The 12,137-nt window shown below is 48.7% G+C and overlaps 1 protein-coding gene across 2 annotated transcripts in view; it reads left to right on the top strand.

Moving 5' to 3' along the window:
• The window catches only part of HSPBAP1 (HSPB1 associated protein 1), a 1,203,084-nt gene that overhangs the window by 809,940 nt on the left and 381,007 nt on the right, over positions 1-12,137 (top strand). The gene's annotated exons all lie outside the window — the stretch shown is intronic.

The raw sequence follows: 12,137 nt of genomic DNA, 5'->3' as shown, positions 1-12,137 counted from the left end.
TTACAAGATTGTTTCGGGCACGGTCTATTTGTTCTGTTTTTACTCGGATCCCTTCACTAACTAATTCGTTTTCTTGGGCCTTGTCTGATTCTTTAAGTCTGTCTTCTCTACGGAGTGCTTTCTCAGCACGCTTATGGGATTCCTTACGCCAGAATTCTATGGCGTCTTTCTGAGATTGTCTAGCTTTCTTTTTCCATAATGCTTCTTCTACCTTCATGATGCACTCGGCATCCCATGTTCCGGTAACAGGCCACCTGTGTCTTTCGTCTAGGTGTTTGGTATAATCGGCCCATAAGTCTAAATACAATATGGCATCTATACCATGTTTATGATACATAAAGTTACCTGGAGTGTCCCTAGGGGGGATAGGAATTTCTTCCTCCAGTATTCCTTTCCTAGTTCCTAACTGTTTTAACTTGTTGAAAAACGGCATCTTGTTTACTTATTACTGAATACTCAATCCTTACTCCTTAATACTAGTTACAGCTACTTTATACGAGAAACACAATAATGCACATTAAACGGTCACATTCATACCACGACATTAATCACATGAAAAAACATTTGAGACATAGATGACTACCCCCTATACTGGATGTACTGCTCAACAGTACAGATACACTGGTGTAACAGTGCAGAAATTCAGAAGACTAGATATACTGCTAAACAGTACAGATACACTGCCTAAAAACAGTGCAGACCGGACTTGTGTACCCAAACCCGTCTAGATACGTCCCAGCAATGGTACTCACCGGGAAGCACGGAAACAGAAGGCCTCGGAAAACTCGACTGGACTCGACTCGATACTTCGGAAAACTTCGGAAACCTGGTGGGCCTCTTGACACCTCGGACCTTGCTTCTTTCGGCTAGGCTCTGGTCGGGATCCTCCGCACTCCTCACCGCCTCGTCTGGGCACTGATCGCAGTCTTCGTCACCTCCGTGGGTCAGAGGGAGATGCAGGAAATCCTGCCGGTACGCGTTGGTTCCATCTAACTGATGGCAGGGGACAGAGCTTGCAATGCGCCAACCGGCGCGTGAGGTGGGGGAGGGGTCCCTGTTCGGGCGCCAAAATGACGTAAATAATTAATTTACTCTCTTAATTTCTATGCAGGTAAGTACTTAATCAATAATAACTCAGATCGGAAAGAAAGAAACCAGAGTCCGTGGTGTTAGAGTTTCTAAGGGTTTTATTCCTCAAAAAGGAATGGTCATGACCAGGATATCGGATTCTGACCACCACAGGGGTGTCAGAAGGGATAGAGGAATAGAGCGCTACATTTTATTGACAATACATAGCTTATATACTTAATTCACATCATAAGTAACAGTGCAGGAGGCGTAACAGTTGAGAGAAGACAAGATAACAGTATACACGTGGTACTAGTACGTAATCAAGAGGCGTGAACTGGAGGTGTGTGCTAGAAACGTCACTGATAGGTGACGCAGGTGGGTGGCACCAAGCAGAAATGTGGCAATGTCGGCAGAAAGCGGAAGCTTGGATGCGCGCGCAGCTGCATGACGTGTGATTGGAGGGGTGCAGGGGACTTGACATTTACACTGACGGAAAGAGACAGAAGTCTGGCATGTCAGATCAACTTGTACTTCTATCATATCTGATATCTGATGTTTAGGAACCATATTATCTGGGCGGAAAGGTCTCTAGGGCAGAAGCTATTCTATACTAACTGTGGATGCGTGTATAAGCGCCTAAGTGTCTGCATGAGAAGCGTGGGGGCACGGGGCCTTCCATGGAAACATGGTAACAGAGGCTATGAATTACTTGCACTGAGACAGGTCGGCCCTTGGCTCTGCAGCTGGGGAGGATGTTTACTGAAGCTAGTAGGCAGGAATGCATTCTCTAGGAGTGGAACAGATAACTCGAAGGTTATAGTCAGTCTTGGCAGAAAGCAGGCTGAGCTGAGCGAGAGGGGCCGCGCTGGAAGTAAGTCAGAGTTCACGGGTACAGAAGCAGCCTGGGCTGAGGCTGTCATAGTCAGAAGCCAGAAAAAGAGGCTCGATGGCAGAAATTCAGGGCCTACTTTGCCAGAGCAGGAAAAAACATGTAAAGTACACTACAAAAAAGACGTTGGCATAGCATACTTAGGAACGGACTATTTAACCCATTCAGGGTGGGTCTGAAAGAGGACAAGTTAACGTTGGACGCAAATGTATTTGCGTCTTCATAGCTGGCACAGGAGGGAAGTTACATGCACTTTAAGCTGGTACATGGAGTCGGTGGGGTACGCGCTAGGGAACATGACATGACCATAAATTTATATTTCCTCAGCTCAGAAGTTTGCAAATTGTGCTTTATCTATTCTAATTAACTGATTGCAGTAAACCCATCTAACTCCTTGCACTGCAAACTGTAGGTCAACAATACCCACATGACCAGTTAACCACAGTCTCTGTATTTCCTAACAAATCAGCATTACCTACAAGAGATATTAAAACATGATGTAACCACTTAATTGCATGAAGTAATGGTGAATAGCCTATGACAGTGGCTCTTGACGTTTTGACTTCTGTAGACCCCCAATGAGTCATTACTGGAATCCGGGTACCCTCACTCAGTCATTATTAGTAGCTGGGGGCACCCATTCTAAGCAGTTTCTATTATTTACATCTCAAAATAAAACACAAAAATACAAAAACAAGTATATCCCACTTAGCTCCTCCAATACTGAAATATTTTGTGTAATTCACAATCAAATATATATTTTTAATTTTTTTTTCAATTTTGCTTCTTTATTTGTATGTACAAATTCCAGTTCAATTCCATTCAAAGTTTGTTTGATTACTAAAAACCATAACAAAATGTTAAAACCATAAAGCTCATGTGTACACAGAACAAAGAAAAAAAAAACAAGCTAATACAAAGACAATAATCGTACTTTAAAATGGGTTATGATTAAAAATGTCCAGATATTGAGATTATTGCCTCTATGCTTCAAGATTTTGGGGAACAAAACAATCACAGCATATCTTTAAAAGTCTAAAAGGGAGACGAGTGAACATGACAATTCATTTGGGAGATGAAAACAAAGTTCAGGTGGACCACACTGGATAAGCCGGAGATCGCTAACTTGTCTTAATGCGATAAGGTGGCGTGGCCAACCGGCGGAGATTTGCTGTCATGTCTTTCCCCAACGATTTAGCTGCTCTACTGACAAATTTAGTGAACCGAATGTTTAACTTTGTGTTTTCTGGGTTCAAAGCAGCTATTATGGCCTGACGACAAGTGCGGGAACCTAGTTTGTTCCACTCCTACTGCAATAAAATCCTTCTGACGTTGAGAAAAGCGGGGCATGTGCAGACTATGTGCTCCATGTTTTCGGAGTGGTTGCCGCACTCCCTGCATTTGATGCTGACACAGGGGCGCTGCCATTGTGGCAGATGCTTTAGAAAAAGGCCATTCGCCCAGCCTTAGGGCCATAAACTTAAGCTTCCAGAAAAATGAAAATATGCTTGATAAGTACGATGACTCAACCCCTGGTTTGAGATCGGAGATAACAGCCCGGGCATGTTTCCTTCTGGATAGTTTTTGCCCTGTCTGAATGAAAAGACCAGAGCCTGACGCTTCGCTTAATTACGACCTTAAATGACTGTTGTGATGGGTTTGTATTCCGTGAGTAGCTGTATTGAGTGGGCCAGGTAATGCCGATGTTTTTGACTAGATGTGCTGGTCGATTCCAAAGTTTGGCCTCCAGACTGCCTACCCAGGAGTTACGTAGTCTTTTACAGAGCTTAATAAATGCTCCTGCCTCTACGCCCTTATGATCTAGTAGGCCGAGTTCTAATCTAACATTGTGCTGGGGATGAGGACCTGACAGGCGCCATGCTCGTTTAAAGATTCTGGTGATTAATTTGTTTAATAGGATGCTTGTTGCACCCATCATATGAATTTCAGTTGATTCTCTTAACATTTAGTTTTGTAAAAGAGTCATGGATTCCTGAGTAGGCCTTGCGGACCCCAGGTTAAGAACCACTGGCCTATGAGGTAATGTAGGGCACGCTGTTGAATCGAAATTTGCCTAGCTTACGTAACGGTAAGTTTCAATTCTATTAAGGACACGGAGGCGAGGATTATGCTATATCTTCCTTCGCTTTATTAACATAAAGAAACCACAGCAGCTCAGGAAAAGATATAATAAGAACACAAGATGCTTTAAACATAAAGCATTGACGTAATGTTCAACAAAAAATCAACAACAACTCCCAAGAGTCTCTTTGCTTATAATCATAGTCCACAGTCCTTTGTCTCTGTCCATCGTCCCTATATAACCGGACTTCCCATCATCTTCCTCCTCTTTCTTCGCGCAGATCACGCTTAAGCCTCATTGGTCCTGTTTAGCACCGTCGTTGCCTGCCAAAAAAGGAACAGCATCAGCGAGGTGGCCCAGGAAATGCGACAACAAGGCGAGGAGCATGCAGAGAACAACACAGTACTGACAACGTAAAGGAAAACGCTTTACTTACTGCCATACGGGTGGGTAGAGACACCACCGTAGTCCGGGTGGGATAATCCTCGCCTCCGTGTCCTTAATAGAATTGAAACTTACCGTTACGTAAGCTAGGCAAATTTCGATTCTATGTCAGGACCGGAGGCTTCAGATTATGCTTTTTTAAAGCTTACTTACCACCAACTGAGCCAAATCCACCACCGGCTTAAAATAAAACCTCTTGAAGGTGGAATCCGAGGACCAGTCCGCAGCTCGCATAAGGTCCTCCAGACGAGCACCCACCGAGAATGCCTTAGAGGCCATGGCTCCCCTGGCGGAGTGTGCTCCAAAGAGAGAAGTATTGATGCCCGCTTCCTGCATGACCCAACGCACCCACCGAGCAATAGTGGGGGAAGAGACAGCTTCGTGTGGCTTCCGCAGGGCAATCAACAACTGACGCTCGCCCGGAGGGCGCAGATCCAAGGTCAGGTCCTCATAAGCTTTGAGGCATTGCACGACACACAACTTAGGAGTGTCAGTAAAGGCTGGATAAGAAATGGAACGCGACGACGTCTTAGTGCGTCGGCCCACCGTAAAGGTAACCCCATCCGGGGAAAAAATGCGTGCAGAAACATCCAGCGCGCGCACGTCCGAGACGCGCCTACAAGAGACCAGACATAACAACATGGCTAACTTCGCCGACAGCTCTTTAAGAGACAGATAGGAATTGGCCGGCCACGACAGGAACAAATTCAGAACCAAATTGACGTCCCAAAGGACGGAGTACCTGGGCTCTGGCGGCAGCGCGAGGCGAACAGCGCGCAGAAGCCGGCACACAAAAGGATGTTCCCCTACCGGATGGCCATCGACGTTATCATGGCCAGCAGAAATCGCCGATCGAATAGCATTGATCGTCCTATACGCTAGACCCTTGTCGGCCAAATGCGCTAGAAAATTCAGCACGGGAACGAGGCCTGCGACCACGGGATCCAGATCCCTTCGTAAACACCAACGCATCCACTTAAGCCAAGCGGATCTGTAACGCTTCGTCGTACTATCGGCCCATGCTTTGGCGAGCAAGTGCTCAGCTGACCCCGAAAGGCCCGGGAGCGTCCAGCGTCTCCTGAGAGCCTCCACGCCACGAGGCGGAGAGTGTTCTGCACGACGAGAGGGTGAGGTTCCTGATCCGGGCTCGTCAGGAGCAGAGGAAACAGGGGGAGTAGGATTGGAAAATCCCAGGAAAGTTCCAGAAGAACCGGAAACCATACTTGAGACCTCCACAGCGGTGTAACCAACACCAGGTCCGCACCCTGGCGGCGTATTTGAGCCGCCGTTCGCATGATCATGGAGAACGGGGGAAACGCAAACGGTTGTTCCCGACTCCAATCCTGTAAGAACGCGTCCGTGGCCTCCGCCAGAGGGTCCGGCCTCCAGCTGTAGAACCGCGGCAGCTGGTGGTCGAGACGGGACGCGAAGAGGTCCACCGAGAAAGGGCCCCAAAGGGAAAGTAGCCACCGGAAGACTCCCGGATCCAGTTTCCACTGGCTGGCATCCCTGAGATGTCGAGAGTGCCAATCCGCTACTTGATTGGACTGGCCTGGCAGATACTCTGCCGTCACCGCAATGTGACGAGACAGGCAATAATCCCAGAAGTCCTTTGCTAGATCCGCCAAAGCGCGGGACCGAGGACCTCCCAGGTGGTTCACATATCGGACCGCCGAAATATTGTCCATCCGCAGCAGGACACAAGCCTTGACCGAATCCTTGGTCCAACAGCGAACCGCGAAGGAGCCCGCAAGGAGCTCCAAACAATTGATATGCAATTGTTGTTCTGCTGACGACCAGGCGCCGCCGGTGGAAAAATCCCCGCTCCGGGCGCCCCAGCCCGACCTGCTTGCGTCGGACTCTATGATCAAGTCCGGAGCCGACCCGAAGATCGCTCGCCCATTCCATGCCTCCATGTGAGACAGCCACCATGACATCTCCTCCTTCACTTCGTCCGTGAGGGGAACCCACTGGTCGTAACACATCCCACGGCGCAAATGCTGCGCCTTCAGGCGCTGAAGAGCCCTGTAGTGCAGCGGGCCTGGGAAAATCGCCTGGATGGAGGACGATAGAAGACCCACCACCTTGGCGACATGGCGCAGTGACGTACGATCCCTCGCGATCGTCTGCCGAAGCAGGTGTCGTATCTTTGCGACCTTCCGACCCGGTAGGCTCAAGACCGCCTGTACCGAGTCCACCACGAAACCTAAAAAGGTGATCTGCTGAGTGGGAACCAAGACCGACTTGGAGCCGTTGACAACGAACCCCAGTCTCTGAAGCAGGCCGACAGCTTGACGCAGCTGTCCTGCCAGCACCTCTGGGCACTGTCCCATGAGGAGGATGTCGTCTAGGTATACTATCATACGGACCCCCTGGCTTCTGAGAAACTCCACCACCGGGTGAAGGACCTTCGTGAAGCACCACGGGGCCGAAGAAAGACCGAACGGCAGGGCGGTGAATTCGAACACCCTGTCGTCCCACAGGAATTGTAGGAAACGACGATGAGGGGGGTGGATGGGAACGACCAAGTAGGCATCTTTGAGATCCAGTCGCACCATCCAATCCCGAGGGAGGAGCACGTCCCGAAGGAGGTGGATCCCCTCCATCTTGAAGTGACGGTAGACCAACCACCCATTGAATTCCTTGAGATTGATCACAGGCCTCTTGCCCCCATCCGTCTTGTCTACCAGGAAGACGTTGCTGAGGAACCCATGTGGGTGGCGCGTTGATAGACGGATGGCTCCCTTGCGCAGCAAGTCCGAGACCTCCCCGTCTATCAATCGCGCGTCGGATTCTGAGAAAACCATCGGGCGCGGGGGCCGCACCTGCGTTGGTTGGTCGTGAAACTCTATATGGAAACCTCTCACAGTTTGCAAAACCCAAGCATCGGCAGTGAGCAATTCCCACTCCCCGTAAAAGCTTGCCAGCCGCCCCCCAATCGGAACTTGATCCAAGCAAAGTACACTCACCGGGGTCATTTCCTTGTCCGGAGTTCTTCTTGAATCCTCTGCCACCATAGCGCTGTCCCCTCGTGGGGTAGAAATTGGTGTAGTTGGCCGAGGTCTGGTACTGACCTCTTCCGGAGCCTTGTCCACGGTTGTTGGTCTGCTGACCACGGCCGATCGCGCGGCCCCTGCCGCGACCGGCCCCTCCAGAAAAACGCTGGTGGAACACCCTCTTGATGCTGGACTGGGCCTTGTCCAGCGACGTGAACGTGTTCACGAACTTTCCAAGCTTGCGGATAAAAGGCTCACCGAAGAGGCCACCCTGGGCCACGGCACCTGCCTCCGACGAGGCCAGGTCCCCCAGCTTCGGGTCCAGCTTGATAAGGAGCGACCGCCGCCGCTCCGTGGACAGAGCACAGTTGGCGTTGCCCAAGAATACGATCACCCTCTGGGCCCAGTTGGAGAGCACCTCCGGTGAAATGGCGGTGCCATTCGCTCGAGCCTCCTCCGCCATATCGAGGATCTTCGTGGCGGGCCCGACCGCATCCAACAGCTTGTCCTGGCAGGCCCGCCAGGACCGGTCGATCCCCTTCCTGGGGTCCTTCATGAATTTCGCCAGGAAGGTGGCCATCTTGGGATCCAATTCTGGTGTCATGGCCACTTTCCCCTCCAAAGTAGGCCGAGGGCATTCCCCGCGCAGGCAACCCCTCGCCTCCTTCTCCAGGGGCTTGCGCAACCTGCCCGCGACAAACTTCGCCACCGTCTCCCCCGGGGCCCAGGCCGCGGATCGGGGGTGGACGATCTCGTCCGGGTCCAGCATGCCCGACTCATCTCGGGGCATCTCCTTCCCTGAAGGCACCGGGAGCCAAGAACGGGACGACTCCCCGTCGTCATCCGTGTCCGGAGAGTCGTAGATCGGGGAGGCGGGCGCCGTCGACAGGCCGCCCGAAGTGCCAGGTTCCACCAAGGGCGTCGGAGGCACCGCCGTCGCCTTGGCCAGGAAGGCGTCACGAAGACGCTCGAAAGCGCCCTTATCCACGCCTTGGGCCTCCGATGAAGGCCCTTCACCTCGGGGTCTCTTCGGTGCGGGCGGCAGCCCGCCGGACGTCCCCGGGAGTTCGGGGGACGGCGGCACCTGCGCCGCTGCCAGCTTCGCACACTCCTCCACGATGCGGGCCGAAAGGCGGTCCTCCATGGGCCCTACCACCTCCGTTACACAACGATAGATGGAGTTGTCCACCGCTTGGTAAAACTCATCATCCTGCAGATAGGGGCAGGCCTCCTCCTCGTACTCCCCTTCCATCTCGGAACCGAGGGGCAAATGCGGGGCACCCAAGAGGGCGGCAACCGAGAAAGTTCTCGAATGTGGGCAGGCCCAGCGGCTGCGATCACGTTTTGGGCCAGCTGACGTGGCAGGTGGGCTGCACCAACCCCCAAGCGCGCAGACCCTCCTCGCCGGGACCGGGTCCACGTACCCCTCAAGCGCGCTAGGCCACACACTGTTAAAGAGGTGCACAGATCTCGCCCGAAGGCGATTCACGCGGTCAAAACCGCTATACAGACCTCAGAGGGCGTCAAAATTGTGAAAGTACAGACCCGGATCACCAGGTGTCAGAGGGGTACGCGAGGGCCGGCCCCTGCGCAAGCAGACCCCACGGCGCGGCTCCTCGTACTGCGGAGGCGCGCCGGAGGGTCGGCGAGGCGACAGGCCGCCCCCTTGCGGTCTATGTACACACCGCACACAAGTGGGAATAAAGTCGCGTAGGAACGACAGAACGTTCCCGCAACCAGGGACTCTGAAAGGGAAGAAACCATGCAAGGAGTCCCCAAAGACCGCAAGACAGTCAATCACAATAAAAGAAGACAAAATAGAAAAACACTTATCTGGCTGCGGGAGCAGCGAAGAAAGAGGAGGAAGATGATGGGAAGTCCGGTTATATAGGGACGATGGACAGAGACAAAGGACTGTGGACTATGATTATAAGCAAAGAGACTCTTGGGAGTTGTTGTTGATTTTTTGTTGAACATTACGTCAATGCTTTATGTTTAAAGCATCTTGTGTTCTTATTATATCTTTTCCTGAGCTGCTGTGGTTTCTTTATGTTAATAAAGCGAAGGAAGATATAGCATAATCTGAAGCCTCCGGTCCTGACATAGAATTATGATTTTGAGAGGAAGTCATAAGTCTTTGTTAAAAGGAACACTAGCACCCTCCAATAATCCTCCCACTCCCTGTCGAATAAGTTTGACCATGTAAGTTTGAGAGTATGATGCAGTCTAAAACCTTAATGGCTGATGGTAAGCAATCCACTATACGTTGTTGCTGAAACTTCGCATATAACTATACCTAATGAGGGAGTCTAAGGGATCACATTGAGTATCCAGTAGGCTCTCATTAACATAGCTAGATAAGGCTAGCACATGTCATTTTACCAAATCAGTTGATTCTCTACATCTCTAAAAAGCTATGAGCACCAGCCCTTATGGATAAAACAAATACAGCCCTTAGGAGGAGCCTATTGGTTAAATAACCTTCACATCTCAACCGGACTAAAGAGCTAACTCATCTTTGCTTTGTAGGTAGTATCACTGTATCTTCCAAACTGACATCTCTTCATTATTGTTGGCAGTTGTCTGCATTAATTACCACATTACTCCAATATTTGCCATGCAGTATTTAGACTGCTGATTAGGCATCGCATTGTCAGTCAATTAGCACTGCCAGAATATCAAGTGTAAACATATGATCCAAAGTCAATACTTAGTTTTGTTAATCAAGTGATCTGTTGCTAAACAGAAGATATTTATCCAGAAACAACCAAAGTGACTTAATTATCTGGGATAAATAGGTTGAGATAATAAGTTGAATACCTGAGACCTGTTCTTTTCATGCTCATCTGTGATTCCTTAATGTATGCCTCCTCGTCCCAGAGTTTTTTCTCCGTTTTTTAGCATTTGGAGAAGAGAAGCTTCCCTTTAAAGTAAATGTTTAGCTTAGGCTGACCTGTAATTGAAGATTATAAGCTTTGGCAGCCATCCTTCAAACAATTAACATAACAGAGGCATTACCTCCAGCACACCTGCAGTGGGTGGATCACTATACATTTTGGTGGCTTGGCTTTTTCCCCTTGAATAGGATCCTTCAGAGTAAAAATGTTTGAACCAGCAGGCTCACCATGCTATGCCGGCACTGCAGTTGCGCATTGTAGATACTGAAAATATAAACCCACAGTGGGGGTGCATTTCCAGTACCCACATTGAACATGTCATTTACGCACAGAAAGTTTTCCCCATACACTACTAGTATATATATATTTTTTTTTTGCACAAGAAAGCCACTGTGGTTTGCATGGCGGTCGTACACAGAAGTATGGTGGGCGGGCTACTCAAAAATGAGTGGCAGAATAATCATTTTGGGTAGCCTCATGGCCACCAGAAAAATCTTCCTTGTGATGGAGCTGGCAGTGGCTTCAGCAGAGCCTTTGCATAGCCTGGAAATGAGGTAGAGAATGCAGTTGAGAGGGACAGGACTACCATTGACTTTTGAAAGAAGCCTCTTTACATAAAGCTATATGATGAGATTTGCTTTTCCAAATAATTTTTTATAAAAAGGGAGTCCATTCTTTTAAAATAGCAATCAGGGATGTGAACTGGAATCATGGAAATAATATATAATATCATAGAAGTGAGCATCATTTTGATAGAATTGATCCTGCTCCATCAAGAAAGAAAAAGTGGATGCCATAGGATATTATTAATTAGTGTCTTAGTAATGTCATCTAAATTCGATTTTAGAGTATCTTTAATAGTCTGTGAAAACCATAGCCCCAAATATTTTGTTTTAGAGGGTTGCCAAGTAAATCCAGTATGAGCAAAAAGTAGCCTATTACTCAAGACATTTAAAGGTAATACCTCAGATTTATCAGTATTAAGCCAATATCCTGGCACGTGGGAGGAAATAGTGACTTGCTGAAGGAAATTCGGAAGGGAAATGGTAAGATTAGAACAATTTAGGAGGGTGTCATCAGCATAAACTGACATCTTAATTTTCTGTTGAAAGCCTGACATGTGTGGGTCTTGTCGGATTTTGCTTAGAAAGGGTTAGAGTGCGATAATAAACAAAAAAGGAGACAACGGAGAATCTTGGCATAGACCTCTAAACAAAGGAAAATAGTCAGAGAGCATACTGTTAAGAAACATTGCAGCTTTAGGGCCCGTATACAACAAGGAAATTAAACTCTCAGTCTGGGTGAAAAACCAATCCATTTTATTGCATAAAACATAAAATCCCAACCAGTCTGATCAAAAGCTTTTTCTGTATCCAAAGTAATAGCAGCACTAGGATGATCTAGCATAGACGCTTTGCTTAGGATGTTGAAAGAGACACAAGTATTGTTAGAAGCCAGTCGTCCCTTAACTAAACCAGATTGCTCTGGACCTGAGATCAGACAAAATGAGGTCAATGCGCAAAGCAAACATTTCTGCAAAACATTTTTAGTCAGTACTAACATAAGAAAGGGAGCGGTAATTCTTACATTGGGAGAGGTCATAATTGCTTTTTGGAATTAAACAGATCATGGCGTCCTGGCAGGAGGCTTGAGAGGCGCTTTTAGTGATGAATGAATTAAACAAAAGTGGAAGGTTGGGGAGGAGGAGTTTTGTAAAATGACTATAAAATGTAATAGTAAAGCTGTCAGGTCCAAGG

Source organism: Lissotriton vulgaris, chromosome 2_1, assembly GCF_964263255.1.
Source record: "Lissotriton vulgaris chromosome 2_1, aLisVul1.2, whole genome shotgun sequence".
Classification (NCBI taxonomy): Eukaryota; Metazoa; Chordata; class Amphibia; order Caudata; family Salamandridae; genus Lissotriton; species Lissotriton vulgaris.
The sequence above is the reverse complement of the archived record's forward strand: the minus strand, read 5'-3'. Positions and strand labels throughout refer to the sequence as shown.